This window comes from Mustela nivalis, assembly GCF_964662115.1.
Source record: "Mustela nivalis genome assembly, chromosome: 3".
NCBI lineage: Eukaryota > Metazoa > Chordata > Mammalia > Carnivora > Mustelidae > Mustela > Mustela nivalis.
The window spans coordinates 92,468,596-92,493,845 of NC_139022.1; the positions used below are offsets into that span (position 1 = coordinate 92,468,596).

Consider the following 25,250-nt stretch of genomic DNA (forward strand, 5'->3'; position numbering starts at 1 on the left):
TACCTTCCCCAATGTCCATAACCCAAGCACCCTCTTCCTATGCCCCCTACCCTCCAGCAACCCTCAGTTCGTTTTGTGAGATTAAGAGTCTCGGGGCGCCTGGGTGACTCAGTGGTTTAAAGCCTCTGCCTTTGGCTCAGGTCATGATCCCGGGGTCCTGGGATCGAGCCCCACATCGGGCTCTCTGCTCACCAGGGAGCCTTCTTTCCTTCCTCTCTCTGCCTGCCTCTCTACCTACTTGTGATCTGTCTCTGTCAAATAAATAAATAAAATCTAAAAAAAAAAAAAAAAAGAGTCTCTTATGGTTTATCATGGAAGGAGGCTCTTCTTACCTCTGTTTGCCTTTGACAGTCACAGCTGGCATGTAGTCATGTGACTCAGGCTCAGCCAATCTGGTCCTCCTGCTGGGAACAAATCTATAGCAACTGGGTCAACATCAAGGGACTATTAGAATTGATTCATGGTGTTAGAGGCAGTATCCATTGGTTTTCAGTGGTGGCAGTAGCAGTATCTAGTTATAATTTCTGCTATAGGATGGCTCTTAGGACTTTTATTTCTTGACATTTAGAGTACCCCCAGCACCCTGGATGTAGTCATGTAAACACCACCAGAATCAATACGTTAAATCAGTTTGACCACCCCCAAAATTCCCTTGTGCTTCTTTGTTGCCAACATCTCTCCATACCCCCAGCTCCTGGAAACCACTGATCTGTGGATTTTATATTGTAAGCAGTTAGCACAGTTCTATGACTTTCTAGAGCAATGTTTTATTTTATTGGAAGGAGAAAATAATCAGACAGTGGATCTTTACCTAGGTATGGGGTTATGAGCATTAACAAAAGAAAATAGCACATACTTCCACTAAATATTATTCGTGATTTACATGAAATTCTTATTTTACCAGACATTCTGTCTTTTATCCATCAGCCCTATCTCAGATGATTATGGCCACTGTGGGAACTGTTAAAGTGGACTTTAAGCACAAAATTAGCTGACAGAGGAGGAAGTAAAGGGAAGAAAATGCAAGAAGAGATCATGGGTCACCAGCTACATGAACCCACCATTAAGACTCTTTAGGACAACCTAGGGGCACCTGGGTGCTCAGTGGGTTAAGCCTCTGCCTTTGGCTCAGGTCGTGATCTCAGGGTCCTGGGATTGAGCCCCGTATTGGGCTCTCTGCTCAGTGGGGGGCCTGCTTCCCCCTCTCTCTGCCTACCTCTCTGCCTACTTGTGATCTGTCTCTCTCTGTCAAATAAATAAATAAATAAATAAATAATATATATATATATAAAAAGACTCTTAAGGACAACCTAAAAAAGGAAGAGAAAATGAGATTTTTGTATGAAGCAAGAGATTCACTTGCTTATACATCGATGCAGTGTACCAGACTGCTTTGAAAACCAACTTTTTTGGTGTTGCAATTTAGAAACCAGTGTAAGAGTCTATCAGGGCAGCTTGCTGCCCGGCTGTGTTACGGAGGCGTGCAACTCGGGGTGATTAGTCACCCTGAAATAGGTGAAATGCGTTCTCTGGAAACAGAACGTATATCCTAGAGTTACATGTTTAAAAAAAAAAGAACTTTTCCTGAGTTATCCATGAGAGTTTAGTGCTAGCTATTTCTCAGGATGTCCATTCAGCAAAAACATAATTAGAGTAAAATATTGTCCTTACTCAAGTTGATAATAATTAAAATGACTGGCCTCTAGTATTTTTATATTATTGAAACAGAAGGGCTTGCTGGCCAAGCCAAAGTAAGAAGCTTTCTAGGTTCTTACTCTGCATTAAAGAATAAACTATTTAAAAAGACTTGAAGCATGCCCATTGTTTCTACTACAGATAAGACTCACCTTTCTGTTATGTGCTTGGGTGAGTGCTGTGAAGTGTGTAAACCTGGTGATTCACAGACCTGTACCCCTGGGGATAAAAATATATGTTTATAAAAAATAAAAAATTTGAAAAAAAAAAAAAAAAAAAAGCAAGCTTGGCAGGATAGTTACTTGGAAGCAAGTTGTCAGTCTTTGGCCTGGGTGGTAGCACCTGGCATCTGCAGTCTCAGAGTCCTGAGCACGTGTTCTGTTAAACTGATGTTAAGGGGATAAAAATGATTTAATCTTAATTTTATCAGTCAATGATTTACAAATAGCATTGTCGGCTCCTGAGCTTGAAGAAGACGGAAACGGTGAAGAGCATAGGAAGGAAGCAATTTGGGATAGGTATCTTTGATTTCTCATTGTGGCAAGGACACTGTCTACTCTACTTAAGCTCCCACTCTAGCCCCTTGGTGTGTCTTGTTCTAGAAGGCTTGGGACTAGACGGTGCATTAGAGCTGATTGAGTTCAGTGGCTTTCAAACATTTATAAATGGCTTCCTGTAAATGTTTGTAAATAGAATCCATTTTTCCAGTTATATGGAAGGCATAGTACAAAGCAGACAGAAGCCAACAAGCTCTGGTAGCAACAGAAGCAGGGACTCCAGAGATCCATTCATCCCTCCTCTTTTTATCTTTGGTTATTGGGGGAGTGCCAGAGTCACTGGGGTCTGAAGCAGAGAAAGTAACACAAATATTTGCAAGAGAGTTAGGTCCCTTCCCCTTCAATGTTCTTTGGACTATGCCAGCCCATTTGCTCTGTGGCCCATTTGCTGTCCCAGCTCTCTGGGGCAGTGATGTAGGCATCCAGGCCATGTGGCTCCTTGTATAGGAGGCCACATGGGACAGAGATCACGGACTTTGCAAATGGGGACCAAGATGACCTATCTTGTATAAGCCTGGTGGCAGGGGTGGCCAGAGAGTCAGAACAGAGGATTCAGAAATTTTGATGCTTTAAGATGCTCCCCTGTGGCTATTGAAATACTTGCAATGAACTTTGCCTAAGGTCTGGAAGGTGATTTTTAATAACTATTCTATCCGTTCCCCCCAACCTGAAGAGATGAGCCAGTTAATGTTATTAGCCTCTACAACTGCAAGATCATGATTATTAGGTCTGTCCCCTGGGAGCTGGGCTCCGCTGAGTTGTTATGAGGTTAGAAGCAGTTATGAACAGGGGGCACTATTAATCAACTGAGATTAGATATGAGGCATCAGGGGTGTCTGGGTGGCTCAGTGGGTTAAGCCTTTACCTTCAGCTCAGGTCATGGTCTCAGTGTCCTGGGATCGAGCCTCGCATCGGGTTCTCTGCTCAGAGGGGAACCTGCTTCCTTCTCTCTCTCTGCCTGCCTCTTTGCCTACTTGCAATCTCTCTCTGTGTAAAATAAATAAATAAAATCTTTAAAAAAAAAAAAAGGATAGGAGGCATCAGAATCTGAATTTTCATGATGGATACAGAACACATTTATATAACCAAGTCTTCAAGAAAATGAAATTGACCAGGTGTTTAGACAATAAGAAAATTCAAACTGATCTTGCCTTTCTATCATACCTGGGGAGGAAAAAGCACGTGGACAGATCCCTACTGAGAAGGAATGATTATATCCAATTAATGGCAGCAAAGGAAGTGTGTGTTGGTTCTGATTTGAGTGTGAGGTGTGAGTCTCTGACTTGATCCTGTGGCCATGACAGGAAGGTGCACCTAGGGGCAGAATTGTTTTGCATGTAGAATTCATGAGGAAATCTTAGCTGGACTTGCTATTGGCCCATTCTGTATTTCCATATGTTCTGTCTTCTCTCTGTTTCCCTTCCCTCTTTTCCATCCGAAGTTACTGTTTCCAGCTAGATAATTCACATCTCTTCATGCTTCAGACTGCTTGACTTTTTCTCGAAGTGCTCTTCATCCTCTGCTCTGTTTGTAACAGGCTTCTTTATCAGGAGGGTGAAGGTAGAATTCAGACCATCAATGAAACTAGATGGGGACATTTTTTACCATCATTTTTGTCATGGTATTAGTGAAGTTAAACTTTTTTTTTTTTCAATTATCAACGTAGATAACAAATCCCAGGGATATTAGCAGGGCCTGTCTAGGACTCTGTCATTAATAGAAATCATTGTATCCCCATGTCACATTAGGGGTGTACATATCTTTCTATATAATTTCTGCTCATCATTATGTGAAAATTATCTTTTATTTGGCTAGCTACTAGAACTTATAATTTAATACAATAATAAAATGTATGTTACTGTTTTATGGATTTGTTTTTAAAAAAATATTTTAAATATATAGACGGTTCTGCCCCACCCCCAACTATCGTCACTTCTCCTGAGAGCTCATGGCACTTGTTTAATCTACTTATTTGAGAACTTAAAGTCCATTTTGTATTGTTATTTATATATATATATTTTTTTAATAGTTTTAAATTTTATTTATTTTTTTAATAAACATATAATATATTTTTATCCCCAGGGGTACAGGTCTGTGAATTACCAGGTTTACCCACTTCACAGCACTCACCATAGCACATACCCTCCCCAATGTCCATAACTCCACCCCCCCCAACCCCCCTCCCCCCAGCAACCTTCAGTTTGTTTTGTGAGATTAAGAGTCTCTTATGGTTTGTCTCCCTCCCAATCCCATCTTGTTTCATTTATTCTTCTTATGTTCTTTCCCTCGTAACCATACTCTGTGGTTCTTAAATATCGAGACCATATTCTTTCTGTTCTTTAAATTCTTTTTGGAATTTTGGAAATTTTTTCTGTAAGTTCTCATTGAATGAATGATCAAAATAGTATTGTTCAGCCAAGATAAGTAGAGGAAATAAGAAACTGCAATAACGCATTTGTTTAGTGCTTTTTGTGGTTAAGGAGGGCTGAGTGTGTGGGGTCAGGACACCCTGGTCTCTAGAGAGCTCAGAAGAGGTGCACACAGATTAAAGGCCACCATTCATTATGCTTAGTAGATGAATTCCTGGCAAGAGTTTTGACTACTTAGAAACACTTCTGGGAGAGACTGAGGGACCCTAGCCCCAAAGTCCTGTTCATTTAAAGTAGTCTCTCCTTTGTTTGGTTGAAAATATTGCTGTGTCTAAAGGTAACAGAGTACACCTGGGTGGCTCAGTTGTTAAGTGTCTGCCTTCGGTTCAGGTTATGAACCCAGGGTCTGGGATCGAGCCCCTCATGGGGCTCCCTGCTCGGCGGGGAGCCTGCTTCTCCCTCTCCTTCCGCTGTTCCCTCTGCTTGTGCTCTCTTGTGCTCTCTGTGAACTAAAAAAATAAAATAAAATCTTTTAAAAAATTTGAAAAATAAAGATAGCAGAGGTAGAGTAGCAGCCTTGGGCACTTTAGACTTTTAAATAATATTTTGCTCCAGTTACATGGTCACAAGTCAGTCCTAGACTTGGAACCCATATTTGGAACCCTCTGAGCCTCCATGTAGGCTTGTTCGGAGTCCTTATGTTAGGGTAACAAGGCTTGGAGCTAAAGCTACGAAGGAGCCAACACTGCAGCCGAAGCTTCCTACAGACCCACTGTGCCAGTTTTGAACTGAGGCATTATCTGTCCACGGCCATATGCAGTGTGAACGGGCCGCAGATGTACGTCAAGTGAGTGGGAGAAATAACGTTTGGTGGGGAAGGATGACAGTTTTATGGCATTAGTCCTAGGAACCCCAGGTGCATTTCTTCCTCTTTCATGTATTTTAAGATTTCAGCCCTGGGGATGTTTCATCAGGTTAGCATCTGTATCTTAAAGATGAGTCCTGCAATGAATCAGTGAGGAGAGCGAGTCATACGTTGGATCTGGAAGGAGAGAGAAGACTCTTACGGAGAGATCAGTGTAATGAAGCAACTAAAGAGAAGGTCAGGGCTTTCTGTCTTTGCTTTTGACCCTCTATCTTTCTGACCTTACTTACCTGGCCTCAGAGTGAACCTTAACTTGGGCAGGATGCACTGAGCTTTGCACACGCCCCTAGGATGTCAGGACCCTATACTGGGAAACCCTGACATGGGGCATGGGTTATAGTCTCTGGGCTCGGTGTATCCTACCCCTGACTTTTGTTTGTGTTGGGAATTTTTATTTTTCTCTTTCTATTTAATGAATCGTATGTCTCCTTGACAGTCTGTGGCTTCTTTTGTTTAAGTGACTCAGGGCTACAGCTATATATGGTCCTGGAATTAGCTGTTGAACAATTTGTTGCTGTGGTTAACTTGGATAGATATATTTTAGATAATTATGTGGCTATCAAGATAGCTGATAATCTGTCAGCTTCTGGATGATGTTGGTATTTTCCTTGCAATTTTGCAGGTTTCATTTCTTGGGCTTTGTCTTAGATTTCTAAAACTTTTCCCACCTTTAAAATTGCCCTTATACAAAGTATGATTAACAGTAGCTGATATTTATTTATATCCACACACTGACTGACAGCAACCGTGGTGAACGAAGTTTATGTAAGACTTTATTTCTTCTTTCCAAAGAATTTTGTGGGATATGTGGAGCAATGAGGAAGAATCATAAGACCTTGGACTTGTTAGAGATTCAGAGTGAGTTTGAAATACGAAAAGGAAAGAACATGAGTGGAATTCCTATAAAATAGCTGGAGGAGTGGGGTAGCTTAGGGAGGCAGATTGTTGCAGAAACACAGCAAAGGAAGTAGTCTGTTAGAAAGAGTGTTACTTAAAGATGCTTATACTCCTGGAGCTTTTGGCTCTAAATTGTATGGCCCTTAGACTTGAAAAAGAGGGCCCCCTTTCTGGTCCAGCATATTAGAGGGTTTAGTTCCCTTCTGGCCACAATGTTCCCTACTGGGTAAGGATTCTTTGAGGTCAAGGAATAATGTCTTTCCCTTTTATGGATCATGGTTGGGGCATTTGGACTGTAGAATTTCCTGCCCAAATGGTCCTATGCCAAGATGTGGATCATTCCTTCAGAGAGCAGGTTGTACTCCCCACACTGGGTGGCCAAGGGGCAGCTGTTGGTAGGGCCAGGGAACGTGGATGGCTGCCAAACCATGGTGTCTGTCTCTGAGCTTACAAATGTCAGCGAGGTGCGAAGGGTAGGTGGGCAGAGCAGAGACCGGGTGTGGGCTCAGCTTGCTCTGAAACACTAACCGTGGATGCGGAACTTTCCTAGGCGCCTTGTACGTGTTATTTCATTCAGTCCTGCAGAACCCTTCAAGGTAGTGTTTTATCATGACAGGGGAATGAGGCTGCAGGGAGTTAAGTCACTAGCTCAAGGTTATCGATTTAGTAAGAAGTTGAACCAGGATTTAAATATCAGGTGAGCATATTCCAAAGTGCATTTGTTTTCACTTCGTGAGCTTGCCTGTTAATAGCACCGTTGCTTCAACGTTTTCTCAGTTCTCCCCAGAGCTTTGGCGTATAATGATATGTGATAAATACTTGTTGAGTATCTGAAACAGTGGAACAAACTATCTGCTCATCCTTCTCAGTGGTGGGTTAGAGAGTACGATTGTGGTATCGGTAAGAAATTCCATGTCAGATGTTGGGAGGGGGACGTTTCCCTCCTTATCTGTCCGTGCTGTTGCGTGGGTTGATCTTCTGTAGATGCTGTGGACTGCTCAGTTTACTGGGCTTACCCTGCCAACCATCAGTAAACGCTACATATTTTCTGCTTAGTGTGGACTCCCATGTCCCGGAAAGGATTTTTGTTCAGGGAAAATATTAACACATGCCACGTATGCTGCAGTCCTTTTCCTTATCTCCTTAAGATCACACAAACTCAGAGCGTTCAAGAGAAATTGTCAGAATGCATGCCTCAGCAGGTTTGCTGGCACAGTCCTTTTGTTGGTGAGGCCCCATTCTTGGCTTCCCTGTACTGGGCTCTTCTACCTGTCTGGCCCCCTGCTGCTCCCTCCTGGAGCATTCAGCTGTGGTCTCACTTGGCTTTGTCTTTTCTTATTCCCCTTCTCATCTATCTGATATGCCAAGACCATTCTTTGCCATTGGCTGAAAGCCTTGGACATTTTCCTAACTTCTGCTATTAACTAGTTGTGGTGGTTTTCCCCATGTGCTGCCATCTGTCCCCTTAATGGTTTTCTGGTTTATCTGTGTTCCTTGCTAGACGGTAGCCCCACTGGAGGGCAGTCTTTGTGTCTCTGTTGTTGACCGCTGTATCTTCGTATCTAGTGTGATGCTTGGCACACAGAACTTTTTAAATAAATATTCATAGAACAACTGAATAAACTACCATCATAATCGAGGCACTAAATGCCCTTTTCAAAGAAGTTCTTGCATTAAGAAAAGGGTCATCTTGCCCAAATCTCTCAGTGACAAGGACGGCATGTCCACCCATGTGAACTGTTTTCTAAAGCCTGAACTCTGAATCCTAATGCCTACTAAGCGGGGATAAATTTTTTTGTGCAAGAAAGCTGGTGGCCATTGCTTGAGTTTAGAGAAGAGACCATTCATGGTGATGATCATCATTTTAACTTTTGATTATCTTTTTTGTTTTGTTTTATTTTTAAATCACATTTTTATAAGTTATATCATGTTTAACAGAAACAGAGAGAAATACTGAAATCTTGTGTTAAGCATGATGAATTTTCATATAGTGAACTCATACATCTAATATCCCTCCAGTTCAAGAAATTGAACATTATCAGCACCCTAGAGATTTTCCTTGTGCCTCCTTCTACTTGCTACCTCCCAAATGGTGACCATATCTGTACAATTTTTTGATTTTTCACAGCTGGAATCCTTTATTATGCATTCTTTCAGTCAATATTATGTTTGTGGTCTTATAGTTTTATGTATCAGTAATTTGTTCCTCTTTATTGTTTTATGGTATTCCACTGTATATTTTACATACCACAATTGTTGAATCCGTTCTACTATTGATGGACCTTTGGGTTATTTCTAGTTTGGAGCAATAACAAATAATGCTCTTTTATTCATTTTTTAAAATATATTTTTTGGCTCACATGTACACATTTCTTTTGGACATATACTAGGGAATATAATCAACAGAGTGTGGATATGTATTTATTCTGCTTTGGTAGTGTCTTTCAAACAGTTTTCTTTGGTATAAGATTTCTAAACTGGGGGCAAAGAAGACGTAATAACTCTCAGACTTCCCAGGGAGATAGGGAGCTTTTGGAAAAGAATAAGGATGCAGTTGTTTGGTCTGTATGATTTTGTTTGCTGTTAATGCAGTCTAAGTTTGAACAACTTTAAAAATGACCTACACCTGTAGTTGTAAAGATAGAAGCAGAAGCACAGAGTAGCTCATAGCAAAATAACCTTAGAGCTGCCAGTGGCTGAGAAATACCTATAAGGTTTTTCATCAGTTCTCTGTGCATCAGTGAGCAAACAGCTGTGTATGGGTCGACTTTTTGTTTAAGAGTATCACAGTAGCATATTATAGTACCAGATGGGATGGTAATGCAATATTCTTAAGTTATTTTTTAAAAAATAAGGTACCGGATGGAGTAGTTTAGGGTGCAATGGGCGTCCCATGATTCACTATTTCTTTTACTCTTTAAATTTTCTGATGATCTGTACATGCATTTTTCTGAATGTAGTTGACCAGATTTTAGAAAAAAACACACAGCAAAACTTACTTGGCTGAATTGAACTTTCCAGTGGTACCTTTGATTTTAGACAAGTCTTCCTCTTGTTTTCACTTTTATCCCTATAGGAGAGTCATAGGCACTTATCAGATGAGTTAAATAAAAAAGAGCATTGATACCAAATGCTGGTATGGTTGTAGATACTGGATAAATTATACGTGGCTAGTGGGAGTGTAAAATGGTATAGGTACTTTGGAAAACAATTTAGTAGTTTCTTAAAAAGCTAAATTTGTTTGTACACAATCCTGCAACAAATGTACCTTTAGGCATTCATCCCAGAGAAATGAGGACCTCTATGTTCATATGAAACCCTGAACATGGATGTTAATGTAACAGATGTATTTGTAATAGCCTAACAATTGAGGCATCCCAGATAACCAGAATGGTTAAACAAACTATGGTACGCCTAAACTATCAGACATTACTCAGCAATAGAAAAGGAATGGACTGTTGACAAATACAACCTGGGTGAATTGAGCTGAGTGAAAAAAATCCAATCCCAAGGGTTTACATATCATGTGATTCAACTTATGTCATATAGTGGAAATGACAAAATTATGAAATGGACAACAGATTAATGTAGTTTAGTGGTAGCTGGCAGGTATTAAAGGGTGGGAGAGAAGTGGGCATGTCTATGAGAGAGCAACATGAAGATTCTGGTGGTGATGAATCTTGACTGTCAATGTCAATATCATGGTTGTGATATTGTTACCTTTGGGGAAAACTGCTTGAAGGACCAACTGGGTTCCTCTGTTTTATTACTTACAACCGACTATAAGTCTACAATTACTTTGAAATAAAATTAAACAAAAATTATTAATTAAAAAGAACCAGGGAGTGCTCTTACATTTCTTTCAGGTCATTTCTTCTTTTCATAATTATTTATTCATATCTTAAAACTGATAGATTGTTAACAAAGGAAAGCCACTGTTCCTTGTCTCCCATTAAGGACAGCATTATTCATTGGAATCACCATTTATAAAAATTTCCGGTATTCCTTGTTCATGTTGAATTTCAGAAAGCTGTTAGTTCATATTCTTTGACTGGCAGAGATACCTACAAATCAGGTAGGGAACTTAGATCTGTAGAAGCGGTATATCTGAACTATAGACACACAAATGGAAGGATGGCTCAGCTTTTTTTTTCTCTTACAATTGGTTTTTCTGGCCCCAAAGAACTTGTCTGACCAGTCATTAATGTCTAAGCAGTGTGCCTATTGTTCAGTTCCTGTTTGGCTTAAGTGGCCCAGGGATAAGCTTAGGGAATGGTAGAAGTGATTTAAGGAATGTTAGTGGGAATAAAATGATTTGGAGTTGTTGTGTGTTTGTTTTTAAGGCTTAGGATATAATGTCCCCTCCCTAGTTCTGTGATTCCCCCAGTGCCATGCTTTTTGTAATGTCTATTATGTACTGAGGATTCTTACTATGTTTTTCAGTTTTTTTCCCCTTCATGCATAATAAGTGGAATCTTCTAGTCATTGGGTTATCATCTCTGTGGGCTTTCCAGTCTGAGCAAATTCTCTCTAGGTATCATTTTCCTGAGCGCTGTAGTTGAATTTTCTTGGTTTTCCTTTGTTTCTGTGTACATTATTTTGACCTTCCTGCTGACCTCAAGTTTATTGTTGTCTTTGTGGATGCGTGCAGTTACCAACTTCCCAGAGAAGTTTTGAGGGGTAGCTTGGCACTAGATTATCTCCTTAAAAAGCAAACTTCTCTGTTTGGCCTTTAAGTCAGAGTCTTCTTATTATATTGATAAAAGGCATTTGTGGGGAAGATAGGAGGTAAAATAATTTCCATTAACTATTGACATGTTTGATATGTCAGGTAAACAAAGTGAGACGTGTTTTTTGGCATTCTACTTTAATTACTCTTTCACAAGAGACTTCCACTGTAACAGGAGGAAACTGAAAAGCAGAGGAAAGGAGAAAATGCAAAATAACATTCTTCTGAGTGATGACCAGGGCCACGACCATTAATACATTATCTCATTGAATCCCCCAACACCTTAAGTTGGTGCCTCTTATATCCTTTTTCCAGTTGATGTAATAAGCTCAGGTGCCCATGGTGGCTTTTAGTCAGTGACAGAACCAGAATGTGAACCCCAATTGGCCTAATCTGAAACTCCAAGGTCTTTGATGCTACCTTTTTATTAGATAAAGAGGAGGAAATGGAGGTCTTGTTTTGTGTTCTGGATGTCAGATTGGCTGTGCCAAGAGATCCCATAGGTTTTTTTTTTGTTGTTGTTGTTGTTTTAATATGGCAATTGGCCGAAGGCATCTTAGATTTTCACGCTGAGAAAGGTCACTGAGGTTAAAGGTGAAGTCTAAATTACCCACACAGAAGTGCAATTGAGCATAAGTCTCTGAACCACTGATCTACCTGATGTGACTTAAGAAATGTTGTCAGGCAAAACAGGAAAAAATATACAGTGGAAAAAAGACAGTCTCTTCAATAAATGGTGCTGGGAAAACTGGACAGCTATATGTAGAAGAATGAAACTTGACCATTCTCTTACACCGTACACAAAGATAAACTTAAAATGGGTAAAAGACCTCAATGTAAGACAGGAATCCATCAGAATCCTAGAGGAGAACATAGGCAGTAACCTCTTTGATATCAGCCACAGCAACTTCTTTCAAGATATGTCTCCAAAGGCAAAGAAAACAAAAGCAAAAATGAACTTTTGGGACTTCATCAAGATCAAAAGCTTCTGCACAGGAAAGGAAACAGTCAGCAAAACAAAGAGGCGACCCACAGAATGGGAGAAGATATTTGCAAATGACAGTACAGACGAAAGGTTGATATCCAGAATCTATAAAGAACTCCTCAAACTCAACACACACAAATCAGACAATCATATAAAAAAAACAGGCAGAAGATATGAACAGACATTTCTCCAATGAAGACACACAAATGACTATCAGACACATGAAAAAATGTTCATCATCATTAGCCATCAGGGAGATTCAAATTAAAACCACATTGAGATACCACCTTACACCAGTTAGAATGGCCAAAATTAACAAGACAGGAAACAACATGTGTTGGAGAGGATGTGGAGAAAGGGGAACCCTCTTACACTGTTAGTGGGAATGCAAGTTGGTGCAGCCACTTTGGAAAACAGTGTGGAGATTCCTCAAGAAATTAAAAATAGAGCTTCCCTATGACCCTGCCATTGCACTACTGGGTATTTACCCCAAAGATACAGATGTCGTGAAAAGAAGGGCCATCTGTACCCCAATGTTTATAGCAGCAATGGCCACAGTCACCAAACTGTGGAAAGAGCCAAGATGCCCTTCGTGGAGAATGGAGAGGAAGATGTGGTCCATATACACTATGAAGTATTATGCCTCCATCAGAAAGGATGAATACCCAACTTTTGAAGCAACATGGACAGGACTGGAAGAGATTATGCTGAGTGAAATAAGTCAAGCAGAGAGAGTCAATTATCATATGGTTTCACTTATTTGTGGAGCATAACAAATAGCATGGAGGACAAGAGGAGATGGAGAGGAGAAGGGACTTGAAGGAAATTGGAAGGGGAGGTGAACCATGAGAGACTATGGACTCTGAAAAACAATTTGAGGGTTTTGAAGGGCCGGGGGGTGGGAGGTTGGGGGAACCAGGTGGTGGGTTTTGGAGAGGGCATGGATTGCATGGAGCACTGGGTGTGGTGCAAAAACAATGAATACTGTTATGCTGAAAAGAAATTTTAAAAAAAGAAAAAGAAATGTCAGGGCTTCAACCTCTTCACAAATATCTCTTCTCATCCTTGTCATTGTGATTCATTATCCAACTGCCTCTTGCTCCCATGTGTCATTAAATTCGCAGCATTCGAGTTGTTAGTGGTTCATAAAAAACTGAGACTTGTGGCTTCTCAAGGCCTCTTGGCTCCTTTGTTTCCTTAGACTATTTTTCACACCAGATGAAGTCACCCACAAGTATCCTTTTGCTATTGGCTTGTGTCTTGACTGTATCAGTGTTGATATTCTAGTTGTAATATTGTACTATAGTTTCATTAAGATGTTGTCATTGGGGGAAACTGGGTCAAGGGTACAGTGCATCTTTCTATAGTATTTCTTGTATAACTGTATGTGAATCTACAGTTCATCAGATGAGTTATTAGTTCCTTATAAGCTGGACTTCTGGATGTTGAGTTCCCTCAGTTACACGTGGGGAGGTGCGAAATAGGAACGTGATGATCCTAAACCCTGTCCCATTAGGAGAGCATCCTGAGGAAATGTGATCGGGCAAGTAACACAGAGGGAGTGCGAAGTCACTGTAAAATCATAAAAAGTGTATACATTTGAGGAACATTTAAATTTTTTTCCATTTTCAGAACAGAATTTATTTTCTCCAGATCACAATACTCTCACCATGGGCTCTCAGTTTCTCTTTGGCCTTGAGAGCATCATTTTGCCTTTTATTTTTTCCATTTCTTCCATCTGTATAGTGGGGGTGATATAATTTTTATTGGGAAATAACCATGCCAAGAGTATTTTGAAGCAGTGAGAAAGCATACTATTGTGCAGGTGAAACAAATACAAATTGAATTTCGTGTTCTAATGTGGTGTACATTCAGATGGCTCTAGCATACATTAATATGTTATTATTACTACTAGAATAGTAGTGTAGATAACTTATACTTCTGCACACAAATCTGAAATATTTGTTAGCTGTCTTGTGACTGCTTCTGCAAATTTTCCTTCATGGCAACTTTTTTGTTCTTGAAGTTGGTTTTAAATAATTGCTAATCCCTAAACTTTATTTTGAGGTTGAGTAGGAAAGGTAGGTAATTATGGAGTTTGAGTGTTGGGAATACTCAAGGAAGTATCTAAAGGAAACCTTTAGATTTGATTGTAAGGAGGGTTGGCATGAATGCTTATTGGTCCTGTCTGAATCATTGTTTTTCCCTTCCACATCTCAGCTGAGTTGTTACATCATAGTATTACATTTAGTATTGCATAGTATTACATTTATAATATATAGTATTACATTTAGTAATATATTACATAGTATTACATTTAATACATTACATGTATTATTTAGTAATACATAATATTACATTATATTATTACAATACATAGTACTACATTTACATCATAGTATTACATTTAGTATTACATCATAGTAATACATAATGTTACATAGTATTACACAAGGCATGTGGTGGCACACAGTGCCATGTGCGAGATGAGGTGTTAGTTAGGATGGTATTCCAGGTTGTCTCAGGGGTCCTTGGTGGTGGTCTTGTTGTGGGGGATCAATCCCAATGCCATTCTGTAGACCACATTGTCCCTTAACAGGTATGCTGGCAGGTAAGGCTATGTGAGTGAGACCACATATAGAGGTGGTCTTAGAGTCTTAGAGGTGGCTCAAGGTACATTGTTTACTTACTTGAAAATAATAACCTCCATTAGTATACCTTAGGGGCATCCGAGGTTTGGCTGCGAAACTAGGTTTTATAAGAATTATCTAACTTAATTCTGAGGTTAGGTATTATTAACCCCATTTTATACTGACTTAGCAAAACTAAGCAGTTGGTCTAAGTTCATACAATTAGTAAATGAAAGAATGAGGATTTGAGTCTGGAGAGCTAATTCCACAGCCTGAACACTGGATCTATTTTTATGTAAGAAATTGAGTCGAGGTTAATCCTTCTTTCAACAGGTACTTTTTGAGTACCCGTCATCTTTTAGGCTCTGTTCTGGGTCTTGTAGATACAAAAGCCAGTAAATAGGATTCCTGAAGTAGAGGTGCTCCTAGTTTAAGGACAGATATTCAGTACATTGTGAAAAAAAAAATGACAAAATGTGTAGCTAAAAATGTATTACAATTGTGAGGACACTTAAAATATTTTAAAGATAGCCTAGCTCTGCGGACAATATTGTAAATAGTTCATTTATTCATTTGCCCATTCATTCAACAAATATAATATTGAGTGTTTACAGTGGGCTGGGTGCCATGCTAAACGCTCAGAAAAGGGTGGTGAAGGGAACAGAGGAGGTGACTGCTCTCATAGACCTTACTTACCATCTGGCAGGTGGGGAGGAGGTAGACACTCTGTCACATGTTCCCAGAAATTAATAGACAGTTGGAACTGACATGCACCATGATAGGGAAATGATGCTGTAAGAGGGAGTAATAATGTTTGTTCTTGTCAGGGACATCTTCCCTCAGAGCGGAGGTCTGAAGGTAAATAAGCATTAACTGGGAAGGGTTTGGAGAAGGCAAAGCCTCTGGGGCAGCTCTGGACACTGAAAATTCCAGGTACCGAATGAATGCAGGGTGACCTGGGGTGAAGGAGAGTGGATGGGTAGAGAGCCTGAAGACTCAGATGCTAGATGAGACCAGAGAGATAGTCAGAGGAGATGAAGTAAGGCCTTGGGTCATTTTAAAGGCCTTTGATCCTATGGTAAAGGATAGTCATTGAAAAGACGTGAGTGACAAAGATTTGTGATTTAAAAACACAGTTTTTATTAGCTCAGGACACAGGACTGGCATGCAGGCAAGATCTCTACCTGGGGAGGATCAGTAGAAAATTACAGAGGCCACAAGGTCATAGAGCTTGGACTTATGTGGTAGTGGAAAGATGGAGAGAAGTGGTTGAGTTACATTGTTAAATGGCCAGAAATCTGTGATAGATTGAAAGTAGCATCAGGAGAAGAGAAGTGAGTTTCTTCAATCTGATGGCTACTGGCACCGTTTACTAGGATAAGGACACTGGAAGCAGATCAGATTTGAGAGAGAGATTTCAAGTTCAACTTTGAACTCATTGGGTTTGGGGTGACTTTGAGAGAGACAAGCAGAAACCTCAGGTTGGCATTTAAATCTGTATTTGTGGCCCCTGGAGGAGAGATCTGTACTGGAGATAGACCTGTCTGTGTCCTAAGTGTGCAGGTGATATATGATATCATGCCTGTGGGTACCACTGCCTCAAGAGACACTAAGAAGTGATAAGAAAAGAGAGCCTTAGAACCAAGCCTTGAGGGACTTCATTTCATGGTTGTGTGAAGAAAGATCAACCCACAAAGGAGAACATCACAAAAGAGGAGGGAAAAGGCTGGAGTTAAGAAAACAAAGGGAAGCTATGCTCTGATAAAGGTGGGGTGACCAGCAATCTGAAAGGCATCTTCAATGATGTGGGTTTGAAACAGTCCTTGGAGTTCCGGCCACAGAAGTCTTTGGTGTTCTTAGCAAGAGCTGTTGTGTGGGAAAATGAGGGGAAAGATGGCTTAGAGCAGGGTGAGGAGTGAGTCAGGGCTGTGAAATTGGATACAGCCAGAATAGACAAGTCTTCTGAGAATAGCAAATAGGGCACATAGGATTTGGGGAAGGTTTTTATATAAGATGGAAGAGACTTCAGTATGTTTGAAAGTCAACAGTAAAGATTTAATTGATAGGAGGGAGCTGGCAGATATTCTCAAGGGAAAAAGGATAATGAAGTAGCGTTGGCTCTTGAGAAGGGGAGTGTAGGCAGGGAAGGATTTGTAGCGATATCCACGTTTGCATGCTTTGTATGAAGAGGAGGAGGGAGTTCCTCTTCTAGGGATCTGATTTCTCTGCAAAGCCATGCTATCTTTGTATGTGATGGAGCAGGAGGGAGAGGTAGAGATGTGAGGAGAGCTAAGAAAGTTTGAAACATGGTAGTTATTGTGAAGAGTGGGTGTGAGTTGTCTTAAGGAAAAAGGTGGAATTCCTAGCACTGCAGATGCCTGTTCTCGGGAAGTTTGGGAACGTTCGTTGTTTCCTGCTTAGGCAAATAATCCATGGTGTATCCATGTTTTCCGAAAAATCCAAGCTAGTAACATCCATTAAGTAAGAGCAAAGTATGTGAAAAAGGTGGGAACTCTTTTAAAAAGTGATTCTTTACAGACTGGGAAAGCTGAAAGGAAAATAATCTTTTGAGAATATGTAAATTTGTAAAGATCTCTACTTATTAAGTGAGATGACTGAGGAGGGAAACAAAGGTCCTTTTCCCTATGAGGACAATTGAACAAATTCATCTTGTTTAAATATTGGGGCTTGGGGTGAATCAAGCATTTGAGGTTATTTTTGAAAGGATAGCAGAATTTACATGGAAAGGTGTGTTTAGATTGCTGGATTTTCATTTTCTATTGTTGATCCACTGATGGTCTTTGTGATGTTTCCATCTACTCAAGGTGAATGAATGTTTCTTTAAATCTGAGGCTAACTCAGCAAATGGAGGCTCATTTTCTAAAAGGTAATTTGGCTGAAGAAGACAAGGGACAGGCATCTGGAGATTAGAATTTTTTTTTTTTAAATGAATTGGCCTCAGTAAGCTATAGAAGTTGCCTAAATGTGAAATTCTGAATATCCTGTGTATGGGAAATGTTACCAGCTATGCTGATGGGAGCCTAGGGGGACACACAGAGGGATTATTTCCCCTTTTGAAGAATTTTTTGTTTACCTGGGGAGAGAATGTATCCATATGAAAACTATTTAAAAGACCATAAGTATGCTGACAAAGGCAGGTGTTTAAAGAGGTGAGCAAAGGCTCAGAGTGAGAGAAGGGAGGGATGACAGAAAGACTTCATTAAGGAAGATGTCAGAAGAAGAAGAACATCAGAGGTCAGCAAGAGCAAGGTTCAGAACTACTGACGGCTTCTAACGTACTTCACAGGAGAGTATAGAGAAGCACACAGGAGATTTTAAGGACCGTGCCTGAAAGTGACACATAATATTTCTGTCCTATGCTGTTGACTGGAAGTCAGTCACACAGTCCCATCTAGCTGCAAGAATGACTGGGAAATACAGTGTAAATCTGTTCTGGGAAGGAAACGTGAATGTGTTGGGCAGCTAGCCAATCTTGGCTGCATGCCCATTGGAGCGTCACAGAAGTTTCAGTCTCTGCGTCTCATTCATGACTCTTCAGTCTGCTTTAAGCCCTCCTTCTCCCAAGCTGGACCACTTTCATTACCACCAGTTTTACTCATATGTCATCGTTCCCAAACCAGCTACCAACATGGCTGTCATTTTAAGCAAACATTCGTATTTCCTATTGTTCTTCTCCAAAGGAAGTTTTCACAGTAAAATACAGTTCCCTAGATGTCCAAGATATCTGGATATCTCTAGATATCCCCCAAATATTGGTAAAGTGGGATTGTTGTTTTGCTTCATTACATAAGTGTAAGGTCAAAGGGAGGGAGAGTGTTGGGAAGACCTTGACATTGAAAGGCAGATAATAGAAGTCCCCAGAGAAGAGCATTTGAAGAAGGAAAGAGGCCTTTGTGATGCCATTTCAATATGGCAGCTGGATCAAGCAATAGTGTTTATGTACTATTTTTACCTACTTCTCCTAGAGGAAGCAAGGCACATACAACTCACAAATCAACCAGTTCATTTCCGTAAAATCCCAAAATGAATTCCAAGGGGAAGTGCTCTTAAATGTATTACTTTTGTATCAGATTATGCATTTAAATGGGAAAAAAAAAGCCTCAAGGATTTCCACAGGAAAACCTGTTTATTGTAATGCTCACCAGTCTACCTGTCTTACATGTTGTCTGATGTGTTTTTGTTCAGTAATGTAGACAGTAATGAACATGATTATATGAATAAACGAGTAAGCACTGCTGTGTGGAACTACAATTTGTCACCTCCCGCTTTCAGCTGCATTAGACATGGTACTGATACCTTGTCATCTCAGCATATCCCAGTGACCTCAGAGGCCCTGATGTTTTCTTCTAATGGACTATGTGATCTGTACAATCTTTTCTTTTTTTTTTTTTAAAGATTTTATTTATTTATTTGACAGACAGAGATCACAAGTAGGCAGAGAGGCAGGCAGAGAGAGAGGGAAGCAGGCTCCCTGCTGAGCAGACAGCCTGATGCAGGCTCGATGCCAGGACCCTGGGATCATGACCTAAGCTGAAGGCAGAGGCTTTAACCCACTGAGCCACCCAGGTGCCCCTCTTTTTTGTTTTTCTGGTGCAATATTTGTGCTTTGGATCTTCTCTGTTAAGAGATAGAACCCCAAGCAGGTAAGCATCTTATCAACCAAATGATTGAAAATAATTTATTTCTAAGTTCCTCAAAAAAGAGAAAAAGCTGACAGATCTATCTCTATCTAAAATATCAATATGCCTACCTATTTCAAATATTTTTTTCCTAAATCGAGTTTTTAATATCAAGGTCTCAGGATCCACTGTCTTCCATAGTTTTTGTTCAGTTGTTGATGTCTATGTTCATTGCAAACAGTGACTATCACACTTCTATTTTTCTATAAACGTGGCTACTCTTGGGTGTTGAAATTGTGAGAAACAGAATTCATTGTAATTATAATTCACATCTGTTTTCCTTTTGGAATTCCTTTTTTTCTTGTGCTTGGATTGTCTCTCAGAGAAGATATCGGAGGCATACACATTTACTGTTTTGGGCATTTGTGACTTTTTTTGATGGATCCCCCATTACAAGGTTTAAGTGTTATTAACAGATTCTCATCAAGAACTTTAGAATAAATAAAATAGTGAGTATCCAGGCAGAAAGCCAGGTACTTTTCAAGATCAATATGTTTATAATATATATGGTGGCATAAACACAGAGATAGGATATATAACTATTCCACTTGGTTGACGTTTACTGTATTATTTTCTTACAGGGAAGAGTTTGAACGTAGCTGCATCACTGAGAGGAAGGACAGATGAATATTGGGGGTAAATGGTGGCAGTGCTAGGGTAAGTTTGTTATCCAGAAAAGAAGACTAAAAGCCAAGGGGATTTAAAAAATCCCTCAGCTTTGCCACAGGGCATTTATTCTGCTATCTGAATTATCTTTGGCACCTGGGAGGAAAAGATTTCTGTAAAGTGCAGATGCAGTTTTCTTCCTTGGCTTTTCCCAGTAATAACATAATTATGAACCATGCTGAGGTAGGGTACAACATTCATTGGAGAGTATCCTAAATAGCACTTTGAATGCATTTTTTGCCTGTGAGGCATTATTTAGAAACACAAGTCTTTGTGGCATTTCTGGCTTTTCTTTTTATTTGATGGGCTGATAATCTTATAATGGCATTAGTTTTGTGACCAATTACCAGAGATTTGTTGCTATTATTTATTTATTTATTTATTTATTTAGTGAATTGGTCTACCCTTCAATGTCCACAGCAAGCTTAAAAACAGTTCTGGAAGGGCATGGGATAGAATACTTGGAAACTTCCAGTCCTGGGTCTTCAGTACTGCAGAATTCAGTGAGGAATGTTGGAAATTTCTCAAAATAAAAGTCATTTAAATTCAGTCTCCGAAAAAGTTCTATTATAGAACATATTGAAAAAGAGAAGTTAGTTGGAAAATCAAACATGATAGAAATTGGTTACAATCAGGCTTTTGGTTGTAGAAGCATTTCTTGTATGTCAAGGTGGAATTTGTATTCTCTCTTTCCCAATGGCACTCTATTCCTATTTTTCTACATAAATGGAGAATAGAAATATGTCTACTTTAAATGCCACAAAAATAACCAATCACCCGTGAATAAGAAACTTTTGTAGATTTTTTACTCTTCTTGCTACAGTGTTGGTTAATTTTGGGACGATGTGATGATTCCTTTTTTTTTTTTTTTTTTTTTTAAATTTAGTGTGACGCAGGAACAGTGGGAAATGAAAGAATGGGGTAGACTAGCAAGTGCAGATGGAGTTCATGCATGTGCATAGACTGATTGTCACTCTCAGTGAGCTATTTAGTTTCAAATGTTTGGTCTGGTTGAATTTGGAGGCTAACATCTCGGCCCTCTGCCTCTTCCCTTGTGACCTGAGTACTTGCTAGACATGTACGTGATGGTCTACTTTGTAACTTGTGATTAATATATAGGTTCCTCAGTGCTTTGAAATGCCTCACATTTTCTCATGCTAAAATTTTATATTATGCATGTTTAGCATAGGCATTTTTGGGCAAATGATTTTTCTCTCTCAGTCATTTCTCTATCTTGTCCAGAGCTAATATCCTGCCTTCATTGCTGTAAGTTTCTAACGTATTTGATTATTTAGAATGGATTAACTCCTGTTGTTCTTTCCCCTTTGATATTTTAAGAAAAATAGGGGTGCCTGGGTGGCTCTGTCGAGTGAGTGTCTGTCTCTTATTTAGGCTCAGGTCAGGACCTCAGGGTATTGGGATCGAGCCCCTCCGCCCCACCCACCCCATGGGCCTCTGTGCTCAGCAAGGAGTCTGCTTTGGGATTCTCTCCCTCTGCGCACCTCCTCTCCCCTATGTGCACACATAGGCATTCTCTCTCTCCCTCAAATAAATAAATAAATCATAAAAAAGAAAAGAAAAAGAATTACAATGGAAAGTAATAATTCTGTCTCTGTCTCACTATATCAAGTGAGTAGTAAGTAACTTTTATTTAGTTGTGACTTTTGAAAGAATGTAGTCTTAGATTTCATTTTTTACTTCCATTTTCATTTTGATAAAAGTGAGGTAAGTGTATCTTTAAAAATAATCATTGGGACGCCTGGGAGGCTCCATTGGATGACTGCTTTCAGCTCAGGTCATGATCCTGGAGTCCTGGGATCGAGTCCCACATTGGGCTCCCAGCTCCACAGGGAGTCTACTTCTCCCTCTGACCTTCTCCTCGCTCATGCTCTCTCTCACTGCCTCTCTCTCAAATAAATAAATAAAATCTTTGAAAAATAGCTAAATAAATAAATAAATAATAATCATGGTCAGGTTTGGTATCAGGTTTATAATAGCTATGTAAATGGGGTATGGTAGCTTTTCATGTTGATCTATGTTGTAAGAAGTGTAATTTTGAAATAATTTGTTTTGTAAACAGTTTGAACCTAGTTCCTTTTCTAAACGTAGGTATTCTAAGAGCTTTTCCTGTTATATATGTGTTTGATTATATTCTGGTTACTATTTCTTTCTCAGATCACTTTTATTAATTTATATTTTCTTTCATTATTGTCACTGCATCAGGACTATGTTAATCAGAACAGAATTGTATATACTATTCTTTTATGATATTCATCTTACTTGGCCTTATCTACCTAGTAATTTTTAATGAAATTTGAATTTTCTGTTTCTTACTTAGCCTTTGTGAATTTTAGTTAAGTTGTTGAACTTTTTTCTGCTTTTATTTGATTAATTAAGTTTTCCTATTTTTAGGGTTATTTTATGATCTTTTTGGAGTTCACTAAATGAATACCTAGTCTACTCTTTTTATTGATTCATTCCTGCTACTTTTCTTATAGTTATTTTATTGACTTTACCAAAATCCTTTAGCTTATTGAGTTGAATATCTTGTTCTTTTTATTTTCATTCTTTTTTTTTAAATGAGAACCCTAAATACCAAGAGTTTTTGCCCATCTGAGTTCATCTCTTACCACACATTGTCAGCTTTTATATATATTTCCTAGTTATTTTTAATATTAAAAAAGCTCATAATTATAATTTTGATTTCTTTAGTCTATGCCGTTTAGGTATGTTTTATTTTAAAGTATTTTTGACTTTGTGTTTTTATTTTAGGGTTCTGTTCTAATGCTAATTTCCATTGTGTTTGTGTGTATGTGTTTCACATACTTCAGCGTTTTGGTATACTTAATTCCTACATTTTGTAACTGTGTATGTGTTTCACATACTTTGGCAGATGGTACACTTAATTCCTACATTTTATAACTTTGATATTTTTAACTGCCCCTAATATAGGATCTTTTTTTTCTTTTTTTTCAGCCTTACTGAGGTATAATTGACAACATTGTAATATATTCAAAGTGTACAGTGTTGTGATGATTTGTATACATTGTACGAGGACTCTCAAGTTAATTAACACATCTCACATATTTACTTTTTCATGTTCGAGAACACTTGTCTACTCTTAGCAAAATATGATTATATGATACATTGTTATCAGCTGTATTTACCATCCTATAATTAGATCTTTGGACCTCATTCATTTTAGAACTGAAAGTTTGTACCTTTTTATCATCCTCTCCCCATATTTTACACTTCTCAGCCTCTGGCAACTACCATTCTCCTTCCAGTTTCTGTAAGTTTGATTTTTTTTTTTTAAGATGCCACATATACATGATAATGTGTAGTATCTGCCTTCCCCTCTCCAGCTATTTTACCTAGCATAATTGCCTTCACGTTGTTGCAAATAGCAGGCTTTCTTTTTAGAGGTGAATAATATTTCTCTCTCTCTCTCTCTTTCTCTCTCTCTGTGTGTGTGTGTGTGTGTGTTAGAGAAAGAGAGAGAGAGAATGTGCTATCCATCCATCTGTTGACAGGCACTTTGAATGTTTCTAAACCTTGGTTAGCCTGAATAATACCACAATGAAAATAGATGTACATACATCTTTTTGAGGTAACAACCTCATTTCCTTTGGATATGTACTGAGAAGTGGAGTTGCTGGATCATACAGTAGTTCTAGTGTAAATATTTTGAGGAACTTCCATAGCGTTTTCCATAGTGTCTGCACAAAATTATATCCCCACCAACAATGTATAGGGTTCTCTCTTTTCTACATTTTTGCCAGCATTTGTTATTTCTCTGTATTTTCTTTCTTTTTTTTTTTTTTTGAGAATATATACTCTATCCGGTTGATGTGATATGTTATTGTGCTGTGATTGACATTTCCCTGATGATTAGTGATTTCAAGAACATTTTCACGTTCCTGTTGGCCATTGCAGGTCTTCTTTGGAAAAAGACTTCTTATTCAAGTCTTTTTCCTGTTTAAAAAAATTATTTATTTGAGAGAGAGAGAGTTTGTGGGGTGTGGGGCAGAAGGAGAGGGAAAGAGAATCTTAAGCAGACTCTCTGCTGAGCATAGAGCCTGAGCTGGGGCTTGATCCTGTGACCCTGAGATAATGGCCTGGGCCAAAACCAAGAGTCGGGGGCTTAGCCACTTGCATCACCTATGTGCCCTGTGTTTTGTCCATTTTTAAACTGGGATATTTATTATTAGATTTTGTTTTGCTGTTGAGTTATATGAGTTCTCTATATATTTTAGATATTACCCCTTATCACATATATGGTTTACAAATATTTTCTCCCATTTTATAATTTACCCTTTCATTTGGTGGGGTTTTTTTTTTCTTTGTAGAAGCTTTTTAGTTTGATGTAGCTCCCACTTCTTGATTTTTGCTTTTCTTTGCTCGTGCTTTTGCTCTTATATCTAAAAAATCCTTGCCAAGACCAATGTCAAGGAGAATTTTTCCTATGTTTCTTTCAGGAGTTTCAAAGTTTCAGGTCTTACATTAAATTTTTAATGTATTCTGAATTTATTTTTGTGCATGGGGGTAAGATATTTGCATAGTTTCATCATTTTGCATGTGAATATCAACTTTTCCCAGCCTCATTTGTTGACTTAACTTTCTCATTGAATATTCTTGGCTCTTTTGCTAAGATGTTAGTTGACATATTATGTTAGTTGACATATATGCATGGGTTTATTTCTGGTTTTTTTATTCTATTCCATTGGTTTTGTGTCTTTTTTTTTTTTTTAATGTCAGTACCATACTGTTTTGATTACGATAGCTTTGTAATATAGTTTGAAATCAGGAGGTGTGATGCTTTCATGTCTGTTCTTCTTTCTCAGAATTGCTTTGGCAATTGTCTCCTCATCCTGCAGAATCAGATCATCTCTCTGTTGTGCTTGCTGGCTGGCTGCAAAGCCTCATTCTCAGCACCCTTCCTTTTGGGAGCACACATAGGAGCTTGCTGTGGGATGGGAGTGTATGTGGGTTAGATCTGAGGAGCTTTGGGGGTGCTGGTGGTTCAGTTGGAGGCTTTATGGGTGAGGCATTCCCAGCTGCTCATGGATGGGCTTCTGGATAAGAGTCTGTAAGTGG

At 39.1% G+C, this 25,250-nt stretch overlaps 1 protein-coding gene across 8 annotated transcripts in view; it reads left to right on the top strand.

Moving 5' to 3' along the window:
* The window catches only part of PDE4D (phosphodiesterase 4D), a 1,511,392-nt gene that overhangs the window by 199,769 nt on the left and 1,286,373 nt on the right, over positions 1-25,250 (top strand). For 4 of the 8 annotated variants that reach the window (XM_082725937.1, XM_082725936.1, XM_082725940.1 and 1 more), the window contains one exon: positions 20,069-20,144. The exons of the other annotated variants lie outside the window; for them this stretch is intronic. The gene's annotated coding sequence lies outside the window, so the exon portion shown is untranslated. The remainder of the gene's footprint in view (positions 1-20,068; positions 20,145-25,250) is intronic. 8 annotated transcript variants of the gene reach the window in all.